Consider the following 24095-nt stretch of genomic DNA (forward strand, 5'->3'; position numbering starts at 1 on the left):
GGTCAATGGGTGCTCAGTGCAGGTCAATGGGTGCTCAGTGCAGGGGTCAATGGGTGCTCAGTGCTGTGGTCAATGGGTGCTCAGTGCTGGGGTCAATGGGTGCTCAGTGCTGGGGTCAATGGGTGCTCAGTGGTGGTCAATGGGTGCTCAGTGCTGGTCAATGGGTGCTCAGTGCTGGTCAATGGGTGCTCAGTGCTGGGGTCCATGGGTGCTCAGTGCTGGTCAATGGGTGCTCAGTGCTGGTCAATGGGTGCTCAGTGCTGGGGTCAATGGGTGCTCAGTGCTGGGGTCAATGGGTGCTCAGTGCTGGTCAATGGGTGCTCAGTGCTGGGTCAATTGGTGCTCAGTGCAGGGGTCAATGGGTGCTCAGTGCTGGGGTCAATGGGTGCTCAGTGCTGGGGTCAATGGGTGCTCAGTGCAGGTCAATGGGTGCTCAGTGCTGGTCAATGGGTGCTCAGTGCTGGTCAATGGGTGCTCAGTGCTGGGGTCCATGGGTGCTCAGTGCTGGTCAATGGGTGCTCAGTGCTGGTCAATGGGTGCTCAGTGCTGGGGTCAATGGGTGCTCAGTGCTGGGGTCAATGGGTGCTCAGTGCTGGTCAATGGGTGCTCAGTGCTGGGTCAATGGGTGCTCAGTGCTGGTCAATGGGTGCTCAGTGCTGGGGTCAATGGGTGCTCAGTGCTGGTCAATGGGTGCTCAGTGCAGGTCAATGGGTGCTCAGTGCAGGGGTCAATGGGTGCTCAGTGCTGTGGTCAATGGGTGCTCAGTGCTGGGGTCAATGGGTGCTCAGTGCAGGTCAATGGGTGCTCAGTGCTGGTCAATGGGTGCTCAGTGCTGGGGTCCATGGGTGCTCAGTGCTGGTCAATGGGTGCTCAGTGCTGGTCAATGGGTGCTCAGTGCAGGGGTCAATGGGTGCTCAGTGCTGGTCAATGGGTGCTCAGTGCTGGTCAATGGGTGCTCAGTGCTGGGGTCCATGGGTGCTCAGTGCTGGTCAATGGGTGCTCAGTGCTGGTCAATGGGTGCTCAGTGCAGGTGTCAATGGGTGCTCAGTGCTGGGGTCAATGGGTGCTGAGTGCTGGTCAATGGGTGCTCAGTGCTGGGTCAATGGGTGCTCAGTGCTGGGGTCAATGGGTGCTCAGTGGTGGTCAATGGGTGCTCAGTGCTGGTCAATGGGTGCTCAGTGCTGGGGTCAATGGGTGCTCAGTGCTGGTCAATGGGTGCTCAGTGCTGGTCAATGGGTGCTCAGTGGTGGTCAATGGGTGCTCAGTGCTGGTCAATGGGTGCTCAGTGCTGGGGTCAATGGGTGCTCAGTGCTGGTCAATGGGTGCTCAGTGCTGGGGTCAATGGGTGCTCAGTGCTGGTCAATGGGTGCTCAGTGCTGGGGTCAATGGGTGCTCAGTGCTGGTCAATGGGTGCTCAGTGCTGGGGTCAATGGGTGCTCAGTGCTGGTCAATGGGTGCTCAGTGCTGGTCAATGGGTGCTCAGTGCAGGGGTCAATGGGTGCTCAGTGCTGGTCAATGGGTGCTCAGTGCTGGTCAATGGGTGCTCAGTGCTGGGGTCCATGGGTGCTCAGTGCTGGTCCATGGGTGCTCAGTGCTGGTCAATGGGTGCTCAGTGCAGGGGTCAATGGGTGCTCAGTGCTGGGGTCAATGGGTGCTCAGTGCTGGTCAATGGGTGCTCAGTGCTGGGTCAATGGGTGCTCAGTGCTGGGGTCAATGGGTGCTCAGTGGTGGTCAATGGGTGCTCAGTGCTGGTCAATGGGTGCTCAGTGCTGGGGTCAATGGGTGCTCAGTGCAGGGGTCAATGGGTGCTCAGTGCTGGTCAATGGGTGCTCAGTGGTGGTCAATGGGTGCTCAGTGCTGGTCAATGGGTGCTCAGTGCAGGGGTCAATGGGTGCTCAGTGCTGGTCAATGGGTGCTCAGTGCTGGTCAATGGGTGCTCAGTGCTGGGGTCAATGGGTGCTCAGTGCTGGTCAATGGGTGCTCAGTACTGGGGTCAATGGGTGCTCAGTGCTGGTCAATGGGTGCTCAGTGCAGGTCAATGGGTGCTCAGTGCAGGGGTCAATGGGTGCTCAGTGCAGGGGTCAATGGGTGCTCAGTGCTGGTCAATGGGTGCTCAGTGCTGGTCAATGGGTGCTCAGTGCTGGTCAATGGGTGCTCAGTGCAGGTTCAATGGGTGCTCAGTGCTGGGGTCAATGGGTGCTCAGTGCTGGGGTCAATGGGTGCTCAGTGCTGGGGTCAATGGGTGCTCAGTGCTGGTCAATGGGTGCTCAGTGCTGGGGTCAATGGGTGCTCAGTGGTGGTCAATGGGTGCTCAGTGCTGTGGTCAATGGGTGCTCAGTGCTGGGGTCAATGGGTGCTCAGTGCTGGTCAATGGGTGCTCAGTGCTGGTCAATGGGTGCTCAGTGCTGGGGTCAATGGGTGCTCAGTGCTGAGGTCAATGGGTGCTCAGTGCTGGTCAATGGGTGCTCGGTGCTGGGGTCAATGGGTGCTCAGTGCTGGTCAATGGGTGCTCAGTGCTGGGGTCAATGGGTGCTCAGTGCTGGTCAATGGGTGCTCAGTGCTGGGGTCAATGGGTGCTCAGTGCAGAGTCAATGGGTGCTCAGTGCTGGGGTCAATGGGTGCTCAGTGCTGGTCAATGGGTGCTCAGTGCTGGGGTCAATGGGTGCTCAGTGCTGGTCAATGGGTGCTCAGTGCTGGGGTCAATGGGTGCTCAGTGCTGAGGTCAATGGGTGCTCAGTGCTGGTCAATGGGTGCTCAGTGCTGGGGTCAATGGGTGCTCAGTGCTGGTCAATGGGTGCTCAGTGCTGGGGTCAATGGGTGCTCAGTGCTGGTCAATGGGTGCTCAGTGCTGGGGTCAATGGGTGCTCAGTGCAGAGTCAATGGGTGCTCAGTGCTGGGGTCAATGGGTGCTCAGTGCAGGTCAATGGGTGCTCAGTGCTGGGGTCAATGGGTGCTCAGTGCTGGTCAATGGGTGCTCAGTGCTGGAGTCAATGGGTGCTCAGTGCTGGTCAATGGGTGCTCAGTGCTGGGGTCAATGGGTGCTCAGTGCTGGTCAATGGGTGCTCAGCGCTGGTCAATGGGTGCTCAGTGCTGGGGTCAATGGGTGCTCAGTGCTGGTCAATGGGCGCTCAGTGCTGGGGTCAATGGGTGCTCAGTGCAGGGGTCAATGGGTGCTCAGTGCTGGTCAATGGGTGCTCAGTGCTGGGGTCAATGGGTGCTCAGTGCTGGTCAATGGGTGCTCAGTGCTGGGGTCAATGGGTGCTCAGTGCAGGGTCAATGGGTGCTCAGTGCTGGGGTCAATGGGTGCTCACTGCTGGTCAATGGGTGCTCAGTGCAGGGGTGAATGGGTGCTTAGTGCAGGGGTCAATGGGTGCTCAGTGCTGGTCAATGGGTGCTCAGTGCTGGGGTCAATGGGTGCTCAGTGCTGGGGTCAATGGGTGCTCAGTGCTGGTCAATGGGTGCTCAGTGCTGGGGTCAATGGGTGCTCAGTGCTGGGGTCAATGGGTGCTCAGTGCAGGTCAATGGGTGCTCAGTGCTGGTCAATGGGTGCTCAGTGCTGGTCAATGGGTGCTCAGTGCTGGGGTCCATGGGTGCTCAGTGCAGGTCAATGGGTGCTCAGTGCTGGTCAATGGGTGCTCAGTGCTGGGGTCAATGGGTGCTCAGTGCTGGGGTCAATGGGTGCTCAGTGCTGGTCAATGGGTGCTCAGTGCAGGTCAATGGGTGCTCAGTGCTGGTCAATGGGTGCTCAGTGCTGGGTCAATGGGTGCTCAGTGCTGGTCAATGGGTGCTCAGTGCTGGGGTCAATGGGTGCTCAGTGCTGGTCAATGGGTGCTCAGTGCTGGGGTCCATGGGTGCTCAGTGCAGGGGTCAATGGGTGCTCAGTGCTGTGGTCAATGGGTGCTCAGTGCTGGGGTCAATGGGTGCTCAGTGCTGGGGTCAATGGGTGCTCAGTGGTGGTCAATGGGTGCTCAGTGCTGGTCAATGGGTGCTCAGTGCTGGTCAATGGGTGCTCAGTGCTGGGGTCCATGGGTGCTCAGTGCTGGTCAATGGGTGCTCAGTGCTGGTCAATGGGTGCTCAGTGCTGGGGTCAATGGGTGCTCAGTGCTGGCCAATGGGTGCTCAGTGCTGGTCAATGGGTGCTCAGTGCTGGGGTCAATTGGTGCTCAGTGCAGGGGTCAATGGGTGCTCAGTGCTGGGGTCAATGGGTGCTCAGTGCTGGGGTCAATGGGTGCTCAGTGCAGGTCAATGGGTGCTCAGTGCTGGTCAATGGGTGCTCAGTGCTGGTCAATGGGTGCTCAGTGCTGGGGTCCATGGGTGCTCAGTGCTGGTCAATGGGTGCTCAGTGCTGGTCAATGGGTGCTCAGTGCTGGGGTCAATGGGTGCTCAGTGCTGGGGTCAATGGGTGCTCAGTGCTGGGGTCAATGGGTGCTCAGTGCTGGTCAATGGGTGCTCAGTGCTGGGTCAATGGGTGCTCAGTGCTGGTCAATGGGTGCTCAGTGCTGGGGTCAATGGGTGCTCAGTGCTGGTCAATGGGTGCTCAGTGCAGGTCAATGGGTGCTCAGTGCAGGGGTCAATGGGTGCTCAGTGCTGGGGTCAATGGGTGCTCAGTGCTGGGGTCAATGGGTGCTCAGTGCAGGTCAATGGGTGCTAAGTGCTGGGGTCAATGGGTGCTCAGTGCTGGGGTCCATGGGTGCTCAGTGCTGGTCAATGGGTGCTCAGTGCTGGTCAATGGGTGCTCAGTGCAGGGGTCAATGGGTGCTCAGTGCTGGTCAATGGGTGCTCAGTGCTGGTCAATGGGTGCTCAGTGCTGGGGTCCATGGGTGCTCAGTGCTGGTCAATGGGTGCTCAGTGCTGGTCAATGGGTGCTCAGTGCAGGGGTCAATGGGTGCTCAGTGCTGGGGTCAATGGGTGCTGAGTGCTGGTCAATGGGTGCTCAGTGCTGGGTCAATGGGTGCTCAGTGCTGGGGTCAATGGGTGCTCAGTGGTGGTCAATGGGTGCTCAGTGCTGGTCAATGGGTGCTCAGTGCTGGGGTCAATGGGTGCTCAGTGCAGGGGTCAATGGGTGCTCAGTGCTGGTTAATGGGTGCTCAGTGGTGGTCAATGGGTGCTCAGTGCTGGTCAATGGGTGCTCAGTGCAGGGGTCAATGGGTGCTCAGTGCTGGTCAATGGGTGCTCAGTGCTGGTCAATGGGTGCTCAGTGCTGGGGTCAATGGGTGCTCAGTGCTGGTCAATGGGTGCTCAGTACTGGGGTCAATGGGTGCTCAGTGCTGGTCAATGGGTGCTCAGTGCTGGGGTCAATGGGTGCTCAGTGCAGGGGTCAATGGGTGCTCAGTGCTGGTCAATGGGTGCTCAGTGGTGGTCAATGGGTACTCAGTGCTGGTCAATGGGTGCTCAGTGCAGGGGTCAATGGGTGCTCAGTGCTGGGGTCAATGGGTGCTCAGTGCAGAGTCAATGGGTGCTCAGTGCTGGGGTCAATGGGTGCTCAGTGCTGGAGTCAATGGGTGCTCAGTGCTGGTCAATGGGTGCTCAGTGCTGGGGTCAATGGGTGCTCAGTGCTGGTCAATGGGTGCTCAGTGCTGGTCAATGGGTGCTCAGTGCTGGGGTCAATGGGTGCTCAGTGCTGGTCAATGGGCGCTCAGTGCTGGGGTCAATGGGTGCTCAGTGCAGGGGTCAATGGGTGCTCAGTGCTGGTCAATGGGTGCTCAGTGCTGGGGTCAATGGGTGCTCAGTGCTGGTCAATGGGTGCTCAGTGCTGGGGTCAATGGGTGCTCAGTGCTGGGGTCCATGGTTGCTCAGTGCTGGTCAATGGGTGCTCAGTGCTGGGGTCAATGGGTGCTCAGTGCAGGGTCAATGGGTGCTCAGTGCTGGGGTCAATGGGTGCTCACTGCTGGTCAATGGGTGCTCAGTGCAGGGGTGAATGGGTGCTTAGTGCAGGGGTCAATGGGTGCTCAGTGCTGGTCAATGGGTGCTCAGTGCTGGGGTCAATGGGTGCTCAGTGCAGGGTCAATGGGTGCTCAGTGCTGGTCAATGGGTGCTCAGTGCTGGTCAATGGGTGCTCAGTGCTGGGGTCAATGGGTGCTCAGTGCAGGGGTCAATGGGTGCTCAGTGCAGGTCAATGGGTGCTCAGTGCTGGGGTCAATGGGTGCTCAGTGCTGGTCAATGGGTGCTCAGTGCTGGTCAATGGGTGCTCAGTGCTGGGGTCAATGGGTGCTCAATGCAGGTCAATGGGTGCTCAGTGCTGGGGTCAATGGGTGCTCACTGCTGGTCAATGGGTGCTCAGTGCTGGTCAATGGGTGCTCAGTGCTGGGGTCAATGGGTGCTCAGTGCTGGTCAATGGGTGCTCAGTGCTGGGGTCAATGGGTGCTCAGTGCAGGGTCAATGGGTGCTCAGTGCTGGGGTCAATGGGTGCTCAGTGCTGGTCAATGGGTGCTCAGTGCTGGTCAATGGGTGCTCAGTGCAGGGGTCAATGGGTGCTCAGTGCAGGATAATGGGTGCTCAGTGCTGGTCAATGGGTGCTCAGTGCTGGTCAATGGGTGCTCAGTGCAGGGGTCAATGGGTGCTCAGTGCTGGGGTCAATGGGTGCTCAGTGCAGGTCAATGGGTGCTCAGTGCAGGTCAATGGGTGCTCAGTGCTGGGGTCAATGGGTGCTCAGTGCTGGGGTCAATGGGTGCTCAGTGCTGGTCAATGGGTGCTCAGTGCAGGGGTCCATGGGTGCTCAGTGCTGGTCAATGAGTGCTCAGTGCTGGTCAATGGGTGCTCAGTGCTGGGGTCAATGGGTGCTCAGTGCTGGGGTCAATGGGTGCTCAGTGCAGGGTCAAAGGGTGCTCAGTGCTGGTCAATGGGTGCTCAGTGCTGGTCAATGGGTGCTCAGTGCAGGGTCAAAGGGTGCTCAGTGCTGGGGTCAATGGGTGCTCAGTGCTGGGGTCAATGGGTGCTCAGTGCTGGTCAATGGGTGCTCAGTGCTGGGGTCAATGGGTGCTCAGTGCTGGGGTCAATGGGTGCTCAGTGCTGGTCAATGGGTGCTCAGTGCAGGGGTCAATGGGTGCTCAATGCTGGGGTCAATGGGTGCTCAGTGCTGGTCAATGGGTGCTCAGTGCTGGGGTCCATGGGTGCTCAGTGCTGGGGTCAATGGGTGCTCAGTGCTGGTCAATGGGTGCTCAGTGCTGGTCAATGGGTGCTCAGTGCTGGGGTCAATGGGTGCTCAGTGCTGGTCAATGGGTGCTCAGTGCTGGTCAATGGGTGCTCAGTGCTGGGGTCAATGGGTGCTCAGTGCAGGTCAATGGGTGCTCAGTGCTGGGGTCAATGGGTGCTCAGTGCTGGTCAATGGGTGCTCAGTGCAGGTCAATGGGTGCTCAGTGCAGGGGTCAATGGGTGCTCAGTGCTGGTCAATGGGTGCTCAGTGCTGGTCAATGGGTGCTCAGTGCTGGGGTCAATGGGTGCTCAGTGCAGGTCAATGGGTGCTCAGTGCTGGTCAATGGGTGCTCAGTGTTGGGGTCAATGGGTGCTCAGTGCTGGTCAATGGGTGCTCAGTGCTGGTCAATGGGTGCTCAGTGCTGGGGTCAATGGGTGCTCAGTGCTGGGGTCCATGGGTGCTCAGTGCAGGGGTCAATGGGTGCTCAGTGCTGGTCAATGGGTGCTCAGTGCTGGTCAATGGGTGCTCAGTGCTGGGTCAATGGGTGCTCAGTGCTGGTCAATGGGTGCTCAGTGCAGGGGTCAATGGGTGCTCAGTGCTGGTCAATGGGTGCTCAGTGCTGGTCAATGGGTGCTCAGTGCTGGGGTCAATGGGTGCTCAGTGCTGGGGTCAATGGGTGCTCAGTGCTGGTCAATGGGTGCTCAGTGCTGGTCAATGGGTGCTCAGTGCTGGGGTCAATGGGTGCTCAGTGCTGGTCAATGGGTGCTCAGTGCTGGGGTCAATGGGTGCTCAGTGCTGGGGTCCATGGGTGCTCAGTGCTGGTCAATGGGTGCTCAGTGCTGGTAAATGGGTGCTCAGTGCTGGGGTCAATGGGTGCTCAGTGCAGGTTCAATGGGTGCTCAGTGCTGGGGTCAATGGGTGCTCAGTGCTGGTCAATGGGTGCTCAGTGCTGGGGTCAATGGGTGCTCAGTGCTGGTCAATGGGTGCTCAGTGCTGGTCAATGGGTGCTCAGTGCTGGGGTCAATGGGTGCTCAGTGCTGGGGTCAATGTGTGCTCAGTGTTGGGGTCAATGGGTGCTCAGTGCTGGTCAATGGGTGCTCAGTGCTGGTCAATGGGTGCTCAGTGCTGGGGTCAATGGGTGCTCAGTGCTGGTCAATGGGTGCTCAGTGCTGGGGTCAATGGGTGCTCAGTGCTGGGGTCAATGGGTGCTCAGTGCTGGTCAATGGGTGCTCAGTGCTGGTCAATGGGTGCTCAGTGCAGGGGTCCATGGGTGCTCAGTGCTGGTCAATGGGTGCTCAGTGCTGGTCAATGGGTGCTCAGTGCTGGGGTCAATGGGTGCTCAGTGCTGGGGTCAATGGGTGCTCAGTGCAGGGTCAAAGGGTGCTCAGTGCTGGTCAATGGGTGCTCAGTGCTGGTCAATGGGTGCTCAGTGCTGGGGTCAATGGGTGCTCAGTGCAGGGGTCAAGGGGTGCTCAGTGCTGGTCAATGGGTGCTCAGTGCTGGGGTCAATGGGTGCTCAGTGCAGGGTCAATGGGTGCTCAGTGCTGGTCAATGGGTGCTCAGTGCTAGTCAATGGGTGCTCAGTGCTGGGGTCAATGGGTGCTCAGTGCAGGGGTCAATGGGTGCTCAGTGCAGGTCAATGGGTGCTCAGTGCTGGGGTCAATGGGTGCTCAGTGCTGGTCAATGGGTGCTCAGTGCTGGTCAATGGGTGCTCAGTGCTGGGGTCAATGGGTGCTCAATGCAGGTCAATGGGTGCTCAGTGCTGGGGTCAATGGGTGCTCACTGCTGGTCAATGGGTGCTCAGTGCTGGTCAATGGGTGCTCAGTGCTGGGGTCAATGGGTGCTCAGTGCTGGTCAATGGGTGCTCAGTGCTGGGGTCAATGGGTGCTCAGTGCAGGGTCAATGGGTGCTCAGTGCTGGGGTCAATGGGTGCTCAGTGCTGGTCAATGGGTGCTCAGTGCTGGTCAATGGGTGCTCAGTGCAGGGGTCAATGGGTGCTCAGTGCAGGTCAATGGGTGCTCAGTGCTGGGGTCAATGGGTGCTCAGTGCTGGTCAATGGGTGCTCAGTGCTGGTCAATGGGTGCTCAGTGCAGGGGTCAATGGGTGCTCAGTGCTGGGGTCAATGGGTGCTCAGTGCAGGTCAATGGGTGCTCAGTGCAGGTCAATGGGTGCTCAGTGCTGGGGTCAATGGGTGCTCAGTGCTGGGGTCAATGGGTGCTCAGTGCTGGTCAATGGGTGCTCAGTGCAGGGGTCCATGGGTGCTCAGTGCTGGTCAATGGGTGCTCAGTGCTGGGGTCAATGGGTGCTCAGTGCTGGGGTCAATGGGTGCTCAGTGCAGGGTCAAAGGGTGCTCAGTGCTGGTCAATGGGTGCTCAGTGCTGGTCAATGGGTGCTCAGTGCTGGGTCAAAGGGTGCTCAGTGCTGGGGTCAATGGGTGCTCAGTGCTGGTCAATGGGTGCTCAGTGCTGGGGTCAATGGGTGCTCAGTGCTGGGGTCAATGGGTGCTCAGTGCTGGGGTCAATGGGTGCTCAGTGCTGGTCAATGGGTGCTCAGTGCTGGTCAATGGGTGCTCAGTGCTGGGGTCAATTGGTGCTCAGTGCAGGTCAATGGGTGCTCAGTGCTGGTCAATGGGTGCTCAGTGCTGGGGTCAATGGGTGCTCAGTGCTGGGGTCAATGGGTGCTCAGTGCAGGTCAATGGGTGCTCAGTGCTGGTCAATGGGTGCTCAGTGCTGGGGTCAATTGGTGCTCAGTGCTGGTCAATGGGTGCTCAGTGCTGGGGTCAATGGGTGCTCAGTGCTGGTCAATGGGTGCTCAGTGCAGGGGTCAATGGGTGCTCAATGCTGGGGTCAATGGGTGCTCAGTGCTGGTCAATGGGTGCTCAGTGCTGGGGTCCATGGGTGCTCAGTGCAGGGGTCAATGGGTGCTCAGTGCTGGTCAATGGGTGCTCAGTGCTGGTCAATGGGTGCTCAGTGCTGGGGTCAATGGGTGCTCAGTGCTGGTCAATGGGTGCTCAGTGCTGGTCAATGGGTGCTCAGTGCTGGGGTCAATGGGTGCTCAGTGCAGGTCAATGGGTGCTCAGTGCTGGGGTCAATGGGTGCTCAGTGCTGGTCAATGGGTGCTCAGTGCTGGTCAATGGGTGCTCAGTGCAGGGTCAATGGGTGCTCAGTGCAGGGGTCAATGGGTGCTCAGTGCTGGTCAATGGGTGCTCAGTGCTGGTCAATGGGTGCTCAGTGCAGGGGTCAATGGGTGCTCAGTGCTGGTCAATGGGTGCTCAGTGCTGGTCAATGGGTGCTCAGTGCTGGGTCAATGGGTGCTCAGTGCTGGTCAATGGGTGCTCAGTGCTGGGGTCAATGGGTGCTCAGTGCTGGGGTCAATGGGTGCTCAGTGCAGGTCAATGGGTGCTCAGTGCTGGTCAATGGGTGCTCAGTGCTGGTCAATGGGTGCTCAGTGCTGGGGTCAATGGGTGCTCAGTGCTGGGGTCAATGGGTGCTCAGTGCAGGGGTCAATGGGTGCTCAGTGCTGGTCAATGGGTGCTCAGTGCTGGGTCAATGGGTGCTCAGTGCTGGTCAATGGGTGCTCAGTGCAGGGGTCAATGGGTGCTCAGTGCTGGTCAATGGGTGCTCAGTGCTGGTCAATGGGTGCTCAGTGCTGGGGTCAATGGGTGCTCAGTGCTGGGGTCAATGGGTGCTCAGTGCTGGTCAATGGGTGCTCAGTGCTGGTCAATGGGTGCTCAGTGCTGGGGTCAATGGGTGCTCAGTGCTGGTCAATGGGTACTCAGTGCTGGGGTCAATGGGTGCTCAGTGCTGGGGTCAATGGGTGCTCAGTGCTGGTCAATGGGTGCTCAGTGCTGGGGTCAATGGGTGCTCAGTGCTGGGGTCCATGGGTGCTCAGTGCTGGTCAATGGGTGCTCAGTGCTGGTAAATGGGTGCTCAGTGCTGGGGTCAATGGGTGCTCAGTGCAGGTTCAATGGGTGCTCAGTGCTGGGGTCAATGGGTGCTCAGTGCTGGTCAATGGGTGCTCAGTGCTGGGGTCAATGGGTGCTCAGTGCTGGTCAATGGGTGCTCAGTGCTGGTCAATGGGTGCTCAGTGCTGGGGTCAATGGGTGCTCAGTGCTGGGGTCAATGGGTGCTCAGTGCTGGTCAATGGGTGCTCAGTGCTGGGGTCAATGTGTGCTCAGTGTTGGGGTCAATGGGTGCTCAGTGCTGGTCAATGGGTGCTCAGTGCTGGTCCATGGGTGCTCAGTGCTGGTCAATGGGTGCTCAGTGCTGGGGTCAATGGGTGCTCAGTGCTGGTCAATGGGTGCTCAGTGCTGGGGTCAATGGGTGCTCAGTGCTGGGGTCAATGGGTGCTCAGTGCTGGTCAATGGGTGCTCAGTGCTGGTCAATGGGTGCTCAGTGCAGGGGTCCATGGGTGCTCAGTGCTGGTCAATGGGTGCTCAGTGCTGGTCAATGGGTGCTCAGTGCTGGGGTCAATGGGTGCTCAGTGCTGGGGTCAATGGGTGCTCAGTGCAGGGTCAAAGGGTGCTCAGTGCTGGTCAATGGGTGCTCAGTGCTGGTCAATGGGTGCTCAGTGCAGGGTCAAAGGGTGCTCAGTGCTGGGGTCAATGGGTGCTCAGTGCTGGTCAATGGGTGCTCAGTGCTGGGGTCAATGGGTGCTCAGTGCTGGTCAATGGGTGCTCAGTGCTGGGGTCAATGGGTGCTCAGTGCTGGGGTCAATGGGTGCTCAGTGCTGGTCAATGGGTGCTCAGTGCAGGGGTCAATGGGTGCTCAATGCTGGGGTCAATGGGTGCTCAGTGCTGGTCAATGGGTGCTCAGTGCTGGGTCCATGGGTGCTCAGTGCAGGGGTCAATGGGTGCTCAGTGCTGGTCAATGGGTGCTCAGTGCTGGTCAATAGGTGCTCAGTGCTGGGGTCAATGGGTGCTCAGTGCTGGGGTCAATGGGTGCTCAGTGCTGGTCAATGGGTGCTCAGTGCTGGGGTCAATGGGTGCTCAGTGCTGGGGTCAATGGGTGCTCAGTGCTGGTCAATGGGTGCTCAGTGCTGGGGTCAATGGGTGCTCAGTGCTGGTCAATGGGTGCTCAGTGCTGGGGTCAATGGGTGCTCAGTGCTGGTCAATGGGTGCTCAGTGCTGGTCAATGGGTGCTCAGTGCTGGGGTCAATGGGTGCTCAGTGCTGGGGTCAATGGGTGCTCAGTGCTGGTCAATGGGTGCTCAGTGCAGGTCAATGGGTGCTCAGTGCTGGGGTCAATGGGTGCTCAGTGCTGGGGTCAATGGGTGCTCAGTGCTGGTCAATGGGTGCTCAGTGCTGGTCAATGGGTGCTCAGTGCTGGGGTCAATGGGTGCTCAGTGCTGGGGTCAATGGGTGCTCAGTGCTGGGGTCAATGGGTGCTCAGTGCTGGTCAATGGGTGCTCAGTGCTGGGGTCAATGGGTGCTCAGTGCAGGGGTCCATGGGTGCTCAGTGCAGGGGTCCATGGGTGCTCAGTGCAGGGGTCAATGGGTGCTCAGTGCTGGTCAATGGGTGCTCAGTGCTGGTCAATGGGTGCTCAGTGCTGGGGTCAATGGGTGCTCAGTGCTGGTCAATGGGTGCTCAGTGCTGGTCAATGGGTGCTCAGTGCAGGGGTCAATGGGTGCTCAGTGCTGGTCAATGGGTGCTCAGTGCTGGGGTCAATGGGTGCTCAGTGCTGGGGTCAATGGGTGCTCAGTGCTGGTCAATGGGTGCTCAGTGCTGGTCAATGGGTGCTCAGTGCTGGTCAATGGGTGCTCAGTGCTGGGGTCAATGGGTGCTCAGTGCAGGTCAATGGGTGCTCAGTGCTGGTCAATGGGTGCTCAGTGCAGGGGTCAATGGGTGCTCAGTGCTGGTCAATGGGTGCTCAGTGCTGGTCAATGGGTGCTCAGTGCAGGGTCAATGGGTGCTCAGTGCTGGTCAATGGGTGCTCAGTGCTGGTCAATGGGTGCTCAGTGCTGGGGTCAATGGGTGCTCAGTGCAGGGGTCAATGGGTGCTCAGTGCTGGTCAATGGGTGCTCAGTGCAGGTCAATGGGTGCTCAGTGCAGGTCAATGGGTGCTCAGTGCTGGGGTCAATGGGTGCTCAGTGCTGGGGTCAATGGGTGCTCAGTGCTGGTCAATGGGTGCTCAGTGCTGGGGTCCATGGGTGCTCAGTGCTGGTCAATGGGTGCTCAGTGCTGGGGTCAATGGGTGCTCAGTGCTGGGGTCAATGGGTGCTCAGTGCAGGGTCAAAGGGTGCTCAGTGCTGGTCAATGGGTGCTCAGTGCTGGTCAATGGGTGCTCAGTGCTGGGTCAAAGGGTGCTCAGTGCTGGGGTCAATGGGTGCTCAGTGCTGGTCAATGGGTGCTCAGTGCTGGGGTCAATGGGTGCTCAGTGCTGGGTCAATGGGTGCTCAGTGCTGGGGTCAATGGGTGCTCAGTGCTGGTCAATGGGTGCTCAGTGCTGGTCAATGGGTGCTCAGTGCTGGGGTCAATGGGTGCTCAGTGCTGGGGTCAATGGGTGCTCAGTGCAGGTCAATGGGTGCTCAGTGCTGGTCAATGGGTGCTCAGTGCTGGGGTCAATTGGTGCTCAGTGCTGGTCAATGGGTGCTCAGTGCTGGGGTCAATGGGTGCTCAGTGCTGGTCAATGGGTGCTCAGTGCAGGGGTCAATGGGTGCTCAATGCTGGGGTCAATGGGTGCTCAGTGCTGGTCAATGGGTGCTCAGTGCTGGGGTCCATGGGTGCTCAGTGCAGGGGTCAATGGGTGCTCAGTGCTGGGTCAATGGGTGCTCAGTGCTGGTCAATGGGTGCTCAGTGCTGGGGTCAATGGGTGCTCAGTGCTGGTCAATGGGTGCTCAGTGCTGGTCAATGGGTGCTCAGTGCTGGGGTCAATGGGTGCTCAGTGCAGGTCAATGGGTGCTCAGTGCTGGGGTCAATGGGTGCTCAGTGCTGGTCAATGGGTGCTCAGTGCTGGTCAATGGGTGCTCAGTGCAGGTCAATGGGTGCTCAGTGCAGGGGTCAATGGGTGCTCAGTGCTGGTCAATGGGTGCTCAGTGCTGGTCAATGGGTGCTCAGTGCAGGGGTCAATGGGTGCTCAGTGCTGGTCAATGGGTGCTCAGTGCTGGTCAATGGGTGCTCAGTGCTGGGGTCAATGGGTGCTCAGTGCTGGTCAATGGGTGCTCAGTGCTGGGGTCAATGGGTGCTCAGTGCTGGGGTCAATGGGTGCTCAGTGCAGGTCAATGGGTGCTCAGTGCTGGTCAATGGGTGCTCAGTGCTGGTCAATGGGTGCTCAGTGCTGGGGTCAATGGGTGCTCAGTGCTGGGGTCAATGGGTGCTCAGTGCAGGGGTCAATGGGTGCTCAGTGCTGGTCAATGGGTGCTCAGTGCTGGGTCAATGGGTGCTCAGTGCTGGTCAATGGGTGCTCAGTGCAGGGGTCAATGGGTGCTCAGTGCTGGTCAATGGGTGCTCAGTGCTGGTCAATGGGTGCTCAGTGCTGGGGTCAATGGGTGCTCAGTGCTGGGGTCAATGGGTGCTCAGTGCTGGTCAATGGGTGCTCAGTGCTGGTCAATGGGTGCTCAGTGCTGGGGTCAATGGGTGCTCAGTGCTGGTCAATGGGTGCTCAGTGCTGGGGTCAATGGGTGCTCAGTGCTGGGGTCAATGGGTGCTCAGTGCTGGTCAATGGGTGCTCAGTGCTGGGGTCAATGGGTGCTCAGTGCTGGGGTCAATGGGTGCTCAGTGCTGGTCAATGGGTGCTCAGTGCTGGTCAATGGGTGCTCAGTGCTGGGGTCAATGGGTGCTCAGTGCAGGTTCAATGGGTGCTCAGTGCTGGGGTCAATGGGTGCTCAGTGCTGGTCAATGGGTGCTCAGTGCTGGGGTCAATGGGTGCTCAGTGCTGGTCAATGGGTGCTCAGTGCTGGTCAATGGGTGCTCAGTGCTGGGGTCAATGGGTGCTCAGTGCTGGGGTCAATGGGTGCTCAGTGCTGGTCAATGGGTGCTCAGTGCTGGGGTCAATGTGTGCTCAGTGCTGGGGTCAATGGGTGCTCAGTGCTGGTCAATGGGTGCTCAGTGCTGGTCAATGGGTGCTCAGTGCTGGTCAATGGGTGCTCAGTGCTGGGGTCAATGGGTGCTCAGTGCTGGTCAATGGGTGCTCAGTGCTGGGGTCAATGGGTGCTCAGTGCTGGGGTCAATGGGTGCTCAGTGCTGGTCAATGGGTGCTCAGTGCTGGTCAATGGGTGCTCAGTGCAGGGGTCAATGGGTGCTCAGTGCTGGTCAATGGGTGCTCAGTGCTGGTCAATGGGTGCTCAGTGCTGGGGTCAATGGGTGCTCAGTGCTGGGTCAATGGGTGCTCAGTGCAGGGTCAAAGGGTGCTCAGTGCTGGTCAATGGGTGCTCAGTGCTGGTCAATGGGTGCTCAGTGCAGGGTCAAAGGGTGCTCAGTGCTGGGTCAATGGGTGCTCAGTGCTGGGTCAATGGGTGCTCAGTGCTGGGGTCAATGGGTGCTCAGTGCTGGGTCAATGGGTGCTCAGTGCTGGGGTCAATGGGTGCTCAGTGCTGGGGTCAATGGGTGCTCAGTGCTGGTCAATGGGTGCTCAGTGCAGGGGTCAATGGGTGCTCAATGCTGGGGTCAATGGGTGCTCAGTGCTGGTCAATGGGTGCTCAGTGCTGGGGTCCATGGGTGCTCAGTGCAGGGGTCAATGGGTGCTCAGTGCTGGTCAATGGGTGCTCAGTGCTGGTCAATAGGTGCTCAGTGCTGGGGTCAATGGGTGCTCAGTGCTGGGGTCAATGGGTGCTCAGTGCTGGTCAATGGGTGCTCAGTGCTGGGGTCAATGGGTGCTCCGTGCTGGGGTCAATGGGTGCTCAGTGCTGGTCAATGGGTGCTCCGTGCTGGGGTCAATGGGTGCTCAGTGCTGGTCAATGGGTGCTCAGTGCTGGGGTCAATGGGTGCTCAGTGCTGGTCAATGGGTGCTCAGTGCTGGTCAATGGGTGCTCAGTGCAGGGGTCAATGGGTGCTCAGTGCTGGGGTCAATGGGTGCTCAGTGCTGGTCAATGGGTGCTCAGTGCAGGTCAATGGGTGCTCAGTGCTGGGGTCAATGGGTGCTCAGTGCTGGGGTCAATGGGTGCTCAGTGCTGGTCAATGGGTGCTCAGTGCTGGTCAATGGGTGCTCAGTGCTGGGGTCAATGGGTGCTCAGTGCTGGGGTCAATGGGTGCTCAGTGCTGGGGTCAATGGGTGCTCAGTGCTGGTCAATGGGTGCTCAGTGCTGGGGTCAATGGGTGCTCAGTGCAGGGGTCCATGGGTGCTCAGTGCAGGGGTCCATGGGTGCTCAGTGCAGGGGTCAATGGGTGCTCAGTGCTGGTCAATGGGTGCTCAGTGCTGGTCAATGGGTGCTCAGTGCTGGGGTCAATGGGTGCTCAGTGCTGGTCAATGGGTGCTCAGTGCTGGTCAATGGGTGCTCAGTGCAGGGGTCAATGGGTGCTCAGTGCTGGTCAATGGGTGCTCAGTGCTGGGGTCAATGGGTGCTCAGTGCTGGGGTCAATGGGTGCTCAGTGCTGGTCAATGGGTGCTCAGTGCTGGTCAATGGGTGCTCAGTGCTGGGGTCAATGGGTGCTCAGTGCAGGTCAATGGGTGCTCAGTGCTGGTCAATGGGTGCTCAGTGCAGGGGTCAATGGGTGCTCAGTGCTGGTCAATGGGTGCTCAGTGCTGGTCAATGGGTGCTCAGTGCAGGGTCAATGGGTGCTCAGTGCTGGTCAATGGGTGCTCAGTGCTGGTCAATGGGTGCTCAGTGCTGGGGTCAATGGGTGCTCAGTGCAGGGGTAAATGGGTGCTCAGTGCTGGTCAATGGGTGCTCAGTGCAGGTCAATGGGTGCTCAGTGCAGGGGTCAATGGGTGCTCAGTGCTGGGGTCAATGGGTGCTCAGTGCTGGTCAATGGGTGCTCAGTGCAGGGGTCAATGGGTGCTCAGTGCTGGGGTCAATGGGTGCTCAGTGCTGGTCAATGGGTGCTCAGTGCAGGTCAATGGGTGCTCAGTGCTGGTCAATGGGTGCTCAGTGCTGGGGTCAATGGGTGCTCAGTGCAGGGGTCAATGGGTGCTCAGTGCTGGTCAATGGGTGCTCAGTGCAGGGGTCAATGGGTGCTCAGTGCTGGTCAATGGGTGCTCAGTGCTGGTCCATGGGTGCTCAGTGCTGGTCAATGGGTGCTCAGTGCTGGGGTCAATGGGTGCTCAGTGCTGGTCAATGGGTGCTCAGTGCTGGGGTCAATGGGTGCTCAGTGCTGGGGTCCATGGGTGCTCAGTGCTGGGGTCAATGGGTGCTCAGTGCTGGTCAATGGGTGCTCAGTGCTGGTCAATGGGTGCTCAGTGCAGGGGTCAATGGGTGCTCAGTGCAGGGGTCAATGGGTGCTCAGTGCTGGTCAATGGGTGCTCAGTGCTGGGGTCAATGGGTGCTCAGTGCTGGTCAATGGGTGCTCAGTGCTGGGGTCAATGGGTGCTCAGTGCTGGTCAATGGGTGCTCAGTGCTGGGGTCAATGGGTGCTCAGTGCAGGTCAATGGGTGCTCAGTGCTGGGGTCAAAGGGTGCTCAGTGCTGGTCAATGGGTGCTCAGTGCTGGTCAATGGGTGCTCAGTGCAGGTCAATGGGTGCTCAGTGCAGGGGTCCATGGTTGCTCAGTGCTGGTCAATGGGTGCTCAGTGCTGGTCAATGGGTGCTCAGTGCAGGGGTCAATGGGTGCTCAGTGCTGGTCAATGGGTGCTCAGTGCTGGTCAATGGGTGCTCAGTGCTGGGGTCAATGGGTGCTCAGTGCTGGTCAATGGGTGCTCAGTGCTGGGGTCAATGGGTGCTCAGTGCTGGGGTCAATGGGTGCTCAGTGCTGGGGTCAATGGGTGCTCAGTGCAGGTCAATGGGTGCTCAGTGCTGGTCAATGGGTGCTCAGTGTTGGGGTCAATGGGTGCTCAGTGCTGGTCAATGGGTGCTCAGTGCTGGTCAATGGGTGCTCAGTGCTGGGGTCAATGGGTGCTCAGTGCTGGGGTCAATGGGTGCTCAGTGCAGGGGTCAATGGGTGCTCAGTGCTGGTCAATGGGTGCTCAGTGCTGGGTCAATGGGTGCTCAGTGCTGGTCAATGGGTGCTCAGTGCAGGGGTCAATGGGTGCTCAGTGCTGGTCAATGGGTGCTCAGTGCTGGTCAATGGGTGCTCAGTGCTGGGGTCAATGGGTGCTCAGTGCTGGGGTCAATGGGTGCTCAGTGCTGGTCAATGGGTGCTCAGTGCTGGTCAATGGGTGCTCAGTGCTGGGGTCAATGGGTGCTCAGTGCTGGTCAATGGGTGCTCAGTGCTGGGGTCAATGGGTGCTCAGTGCTGGGGTCAATGGGTGCTCAGTGCTGGTCAATGGGTGCTCAGTGCTGGGGTCAATGGGTGCTCAGTGCTGGGGTCCATGGGTGCTCAGTGCTGGTCAATGGGTGCTCAGTGCTGGTAAATGGGTGCTCAGTGCTGGGGTCAATGGGTGCTCAGTGCAGGTTCAATGGGTGCTCAGTGCTGGGGTCAATGGGTGCTCAGTGCTGGTCAATGGGTGCTCAGTGCTGGGGTCAATGGGTGCTCAGTGCTGGTCAATGGGTGCTCAGTGCTGGTCAATGGGTGCTCAGTGCTGGGGTCAATGGGTGCTCAGTGCTGGGGTCAATGGGTGCTCAGTGCTGGTCAATGGGTGCTCAGTGCTGGGGTCAATGTGTGCTCAGTGTTGGGGTCAATGGGTGCTCAGTGCTGGTCAATGGGTGCTCAGTGCTGGTCCATGGGTGCTCAGTGCTGGTCAATGGGTGCTCAGTGCTGGGGTCAATGGGTGCTCAGTGCTGGTCAATGGGTGCTCAGTGCTGGGGTCAATGGGTGCTCAGTGCTGGGGTCAATGGGTGCTCAGTGCTGGTCAATGGGTGCTCAGTGCTGGTCAATGGGTGCTCAGTGCAGGGGTCCATGGGTGCTCAGTGCTGGTCAATGGGTGCTCAGTGCTGGTCAATGGGTGCTCAGTGCTGGGGTCAATGGGTGCTCAGTGCTGGGGTCAATGGGTGCTCAGTGCAGGGTCAAAGGGTGCTCAGTGCTGGTCAATGGGTGCTCAGTGCTGGTCAATGGGTGCTCAGTGCAGGGTCAAAGGGTGCTCAGTGCTGGGGTCAATGGGTGCTCAGTGCTGGTCAATGGGTGCTCAGTGCTGGGGTCAATGGGTGCTCAGTGCTGGTCAATGGGTGCTCAGTGCTGGGGTCAATGGGTGCTCAGTGCTGCGGTCAATGGGTGCTCAGTGCTGGTCAATGGGTGCTCAGTGCAGGGGTCAATGGGTGCTCAATGCTGGGGTCAATGGGTGCTCAGTGCTGGTCAATGGGTGCTCAGTGCTGGGGTCCATGGGTGCTCAGTGCAGGGGTCAATGGGTGCTCAGTGCTGGTCAATGGGTGCTCAGTGCTGGTCAATAGGTGCTCAGTGCTGGGGTCAATGGGTGCTCAGTGCTGGGGTCAATGGGTGCTCAGTGCTGGTCAATGGGTGCTCAGTGCTGGGGTCAATGGGTGCTCCGTGCTGGGGTCAATGGGTGCTCAGTGCTGGTCAATGGGTGCTCCGTGCTGGGGTCAATGGGTGCTCAGTGCTGGTCAATGGGTGCTCAGTGCAGGGGTCAATGGGTGCTCAGTGCTGGTCAATGGGTGCTCAGTGCAGGGGTCAATGGGTGCTCAGTGCTGGTCAATGGGTGCTCAGTGCTGGGGTCAATGGGTGCTCAGTGCTGGGGTCAATGGGTGCTCAGTGCTGGTCCATGGGTGCTCAGTGCTGGTCAATGGGTGCTCAGTGCTGGGGTCAATGGGTGCTCAGTGCTGGTCAATGGGTGCTCAGTGCTGGTCAATGGGTGCTCAGTGCAGTCAGTGCTGGTCAAAGGTGTGCTCAGTGCTGGGGTCAATGGGTGCTCAGTGCTGGGTCAATGGTGCTCAGTGCTGGGGTCAATGGGTGCTCAGTGCTGGGTCAATGGGTGCTCAGTGCTGGGGTCAATGGGTGCTCAGTGCTGGTCAATGGAGTGCTCAGTGCTGGGGTCAATGGGTGCTCAGTGCTGGGTCAATGGGTGCTCAGTGCTGGTCAATGGGTGCTCAGTGCTGGGTCAATGGTGCTCAGTGCAGGGGTCAATGGGTGCTCAGTGCTGGGTCAATGGGTGCTCAGTGCTGGTCAATGGGTGCTCAGTGCTGGGGTCAATGGGTGCTCAGTGCTGGTCAATGGGTGCTCAGTGCTGGTCAATGGGTGCTCAGTGCTGGGGTCAATGGGTGCTCAGTGCTGGTCAATGGGTGCTCAGTGCTGGGGTCAATGGGTGCTCAGTGCTGGGGTCAATGGGTGCTCAGTGCTGGTCAATGGGTGCTCAGTGCTGGTCAATGGGTGCTCAGTGCTGGGGTCAATGGGTGCTCAGTGCTGGTCAATGGGTGCTCAGTGCTGGTCAATGGGTGCTCAGTGCTGGGTCAATGGGTGCTCAGTGCTGGGTCCAATGGGTGCTCAGTGCAGGGGTCAATGGGTGCTCAGTGCTGGTCAATGGGTGCTCAGTGCTGGTCAATGGGTGCTCAGTGCTGGGTCAATGGGTGCTCAGTGCTGGGGTCAATGGGTGCTCAGTGCTGGTCAATGGGTGCTCAGTGCTGGGTCAATGGGTGCTCAGTGCTGGGGTCAATGGGTGCTCAGTGCTGGGTCAATGGGTGCTCAGTGCTGGGTCAATGGGTGCTCAGTGCTGGTCAATGGGTGCTCAGTGCTGGGGTCAATGGGTGCTCAGGCTGCAGGTGCTCAGTGCTGGTCAATGGGTGCTCAGTGCTGGGGTCAATGGGTGCTCAGTGCTGGGTCAATGGGTGCTCAGTGCTGGGTCAATGGGTGCTCAGTGCTGGTCCATGGGTGCTCAGTGCTGGTCAATGGGTGCTCAGTGCTGGGTCAATGGGTGCTCAGTGCTGGGTCAATGGGTGCTCAGTGCTGGTCAATGGGTGCTCAGTGCAGGGGTCAATGGGTGCTCAGTGCTGGGTCAATGGGTGCTCAGTGCTGGTCAATGGGTGCTCAGTGCTGGGTCAATGGGTGCTCAGTGCTGGGTCAATGGGTGCTCAGTGCTGGGTCAATGGGTGCTCAGTGCTGGGTCAATGGGTGCTCAGTGCTGGTCAATGGGTGCTCAGTGCTGGGTCAATGGGTGCTCAGTGCTGGGGTCAATGGGTGCTCAGTGCTGGTCAATGGGTGCTCATGCTGGTCAATGGGTGCTCAGTGCAGGTCAATGGGTGCTCAGTGCTGGGGTCAATGGGTGCTCAGTGCTGGTCAATGGGTGCTCAGTGCTGGTCAATGGGTGCTCAGTGCAGGGGTCAATGGGTGCTCAGTGCTGGTCAATGGGTGCTCAGTGCTGGTCAATGGCGTGCTCAGTGCTGGGGTCAATGGGTGCTCAGTGCAGGGGTCAATGGGTGCTCAGTGCTGGTCAATGGGCCAGTGCTGGTCAATGGGTGCTCAGTGCTGGTCAATGGGTGCTCAGTGCTGGGTCAATGGGTGCTCAGTGCTGGGTCAATGGGTGCTCAGTGCTGGTCAATGGGTGCTCAGTGCTGGGGTCAATGGTGTGCTCAGTGCTGGTCAATGGGTGCTCAGTGCTGGGGTCAATGGGTGCTCAGTGCTGGGGTCAATGGGTGCTCAGTGCTGGTCAATGGGTGCTCAGTGCAGGGGTCAATGGGTGCTCAGTGCTGGGTCAATGGGTGCTCAGTGCTGGTCAATGGGTGCTCAGTGCAGGGGTCAATGGGTGCTCAGTGCTGGGGTCAATGGGTGCTCAGTGCTGGGTCAATGGGTGCTCAGTGCTGGTCAATGGGTGCTCAGTGCTGGGGTCAATGGGTGCTCAGTGCTGGGTCAATGGGTGCTCAGTGCTGGGGTCAATGGGTGCTCAGTGCTGGGGTCAATGGGGTGCTCAGTGCTGGGGTCAATGGGTGCTCAGTGCTGGTCAATGGGTGCTCAGTGCTGGGGTCAATGGGTGCTCAGTGCTGGGTCAATGGGTGCTCAGTGCTGGTCAATGGGTGCTCAGTGCAGGTGCCGGGTCAATGGGTGCTCAGTGCTGGGTCAATGGGTGCTCAGTGCTGGGGTCAATGGGTGCTCATGCTGGGCAATGGGTGCTCAGTGCTGGTCATGGGTGCTCAGTGCTGGGTCAATGGGTGCTCAGTGCTGGGGTCAATGGGTGCTCAGTGCCTGAGGAGTCAATGGGTTGCTCAGTGCTGGGTCAATGGGTGCTCAGTGCTGGGGTCAATGGGTGCTCAGTGCTGGTCAATGGGTGCTCAGTGCTGGGTCAATGGGTGCTCAGTGCTGGTCCAATGGGTGCTCAGTGCTGGGGTCAATGGGTGCTCAGTGCTGGTCATGGGTGCTCAGTGCTGGTCAATGGGTGCTCAGTGCAGGGGTCAATGGGTGCTCAGTGCAGGGTCAATGGGTGCTCAGAGTCAGGGTCAATGGGTGCTCAGTGCCAGGGTCAATGGGTGCTCAGTGTGGTCAATGGGTGCTCAGTGCTGGTCAATGGTCGTGCTCAGTGCCAGGGTCAATGGGTGCTCAGTGCCAGGTCAATGGGTGCCTCAGTGCTGGTCAATGGGTGCTCAGTGCTGGGGTCAATGGAGAGCTCAGTGCTGGGTCAATGGGTGCTCAGTGCTGGTCAATGGGTGCTCAGTGCAGGGTCAATGGGTGCTCAGTGCTGGGTCAATGGGTGCTCAGTGCAGGGGTCAATGGGTGCTCAGTGCTGGTCAATGGGTGCTCAGTGCTGGGTCAATGGGTGCTCAGTGCTGGGTCAATGGGTGCTCAGTGCTGGTCAATGGGTGCTCAGTGCAGGTCAATGGGTGCTCAGTGCTGGGGTCAATGGGTGCTCAGTGCTGGGGTCAATGGGTGCTCAGTGCAGGGGTCAATGGGGTGCTCAGTGCTGGTCAATGGGTGCTCAGTGCTGGGGTCAATGGGTGCTCAGTGCTGGGTCAATGGGTGCTCAGTGCTGGTCCATGGGTGCTCAGTGCTGGTCAATGGGTGCTCAGTGCTGGGTCAATGGGTGCTCAGTGCTGGGGTCAATGGGTGCTCAGTGCAGGGGTCAATGGGTGCTCAGTGCTGGTCAATGGGTGCTCAGTGCAGGGGTCAATGGTGCTCAGTGCAGGGTCAATGGGTGCTCAGTGCTGGTCAATGGGTGCTCAGTGCTGGTCAATGGGTGCTCAGTGCTGGTCAATGGGTGCTCAGTGCTGGGTCAATGGGTGCTCAGTGCTGGGTCAATGGGTGCTCAGTGCTGGGGTCAATGGGTGCTCAGTGCTGGGGTCAATGGGTGCTCAGTGCTGGGGTCAATGGGTGCTCAGTGCTGGGGTCAATGGGTGCTCAGTGCTGGGTCAATGGGTGCTCAGTGCTGGGTCAATGGGTGCTCAGTGCTGGGGTCAATGGGTGCTCAGTGCTGGTCAATGGGTGCTCAGTGCTGGGTCAATGGGTGCTCAGTGCTGGGGTCCATGGGTGCTCAGTGCTGGTCAATGGGTGCTCAGTGCTGGGGTCAATGGGTGCTCAGTGCTGGGGTCCATGGGTGCTCAGTGCAGGGGTCAATGGGTGCTCAGTGCTGGGTCAATGGGTGCTCAGTGCTGGGGTCAATGGGTGCTCAGTGCTGGGGTCAATGGGTGCTCAGTGCAGGGGTCAATGGGTGCTCAGTGCTGGTCAATGGGTGCTCAGTGCTGGTCAATGGGTGCTCAGTGCTGGGTCAATGGGTGCTCAGTGCTGGTCCATGGGTGCTCAGTGCTGGGTCAATGGGTGCTCAGCCCGGGCTCACCATTGGGTCCCCTGGAGTGAGGGGGTCCCATGGTCGGGTCCCCCCCTGTGACCCCCCCTTGCCCCCCCCAGGTTCAAGGTGTTCGGCTGACTACGAGGCTCTACATCAAGTGCCAGGAGCAAGTGAGCGAGCTCTACAAGGTGGGCACCCCAAGGGGACCCCCCAAAGGGACCCCCCCCAAAGGGGACCCCCAAAGGGGCCCCCCCAAAGGGAAACCCCAAAAGGACC

At 59.1% G+C, this 24095-nt stretch overlaps 1 pseudogene across 1 annotated transcript in view; it reads left to right on the forward strand.

Annotated features, from left to right (window-relative positions):
* LOC308232530 (glycogen phosphorylase, muscle form pseudogene) overlaps window positions 1-24007 on the forward strand; it is a 39145-nt pseudogene extending 15138 nt beyond the window's left edge. The window contains exon 3 of the transcript XR_013958952.1: window positions 23939-24007. The product of XR_013958952.1 is annotated as a glycogen phosphorylase, muscle form pseudogene (transcript). The remainder of the gene's footprint in view (window positions 1-23938) is intronic.
* The last annotated feature ends 88 nt before the right edge of the window (window positions 24008-24095 follow it).

The sequence above is a fragment of the Psittacula echo genome (genome assembly GCF_963264785.1).
Source record: "Psittacula echo genome assembly, contig: SCAFFOLD_158, whole genome shotgun sequence".
Classification (NCBI taxonomy): domain Eukaryota; kingdom Metazoa; phylum Chordata; class Aves; order Psittaciformes; family Psittacidae; genus Psittacula; species Psittacula echo.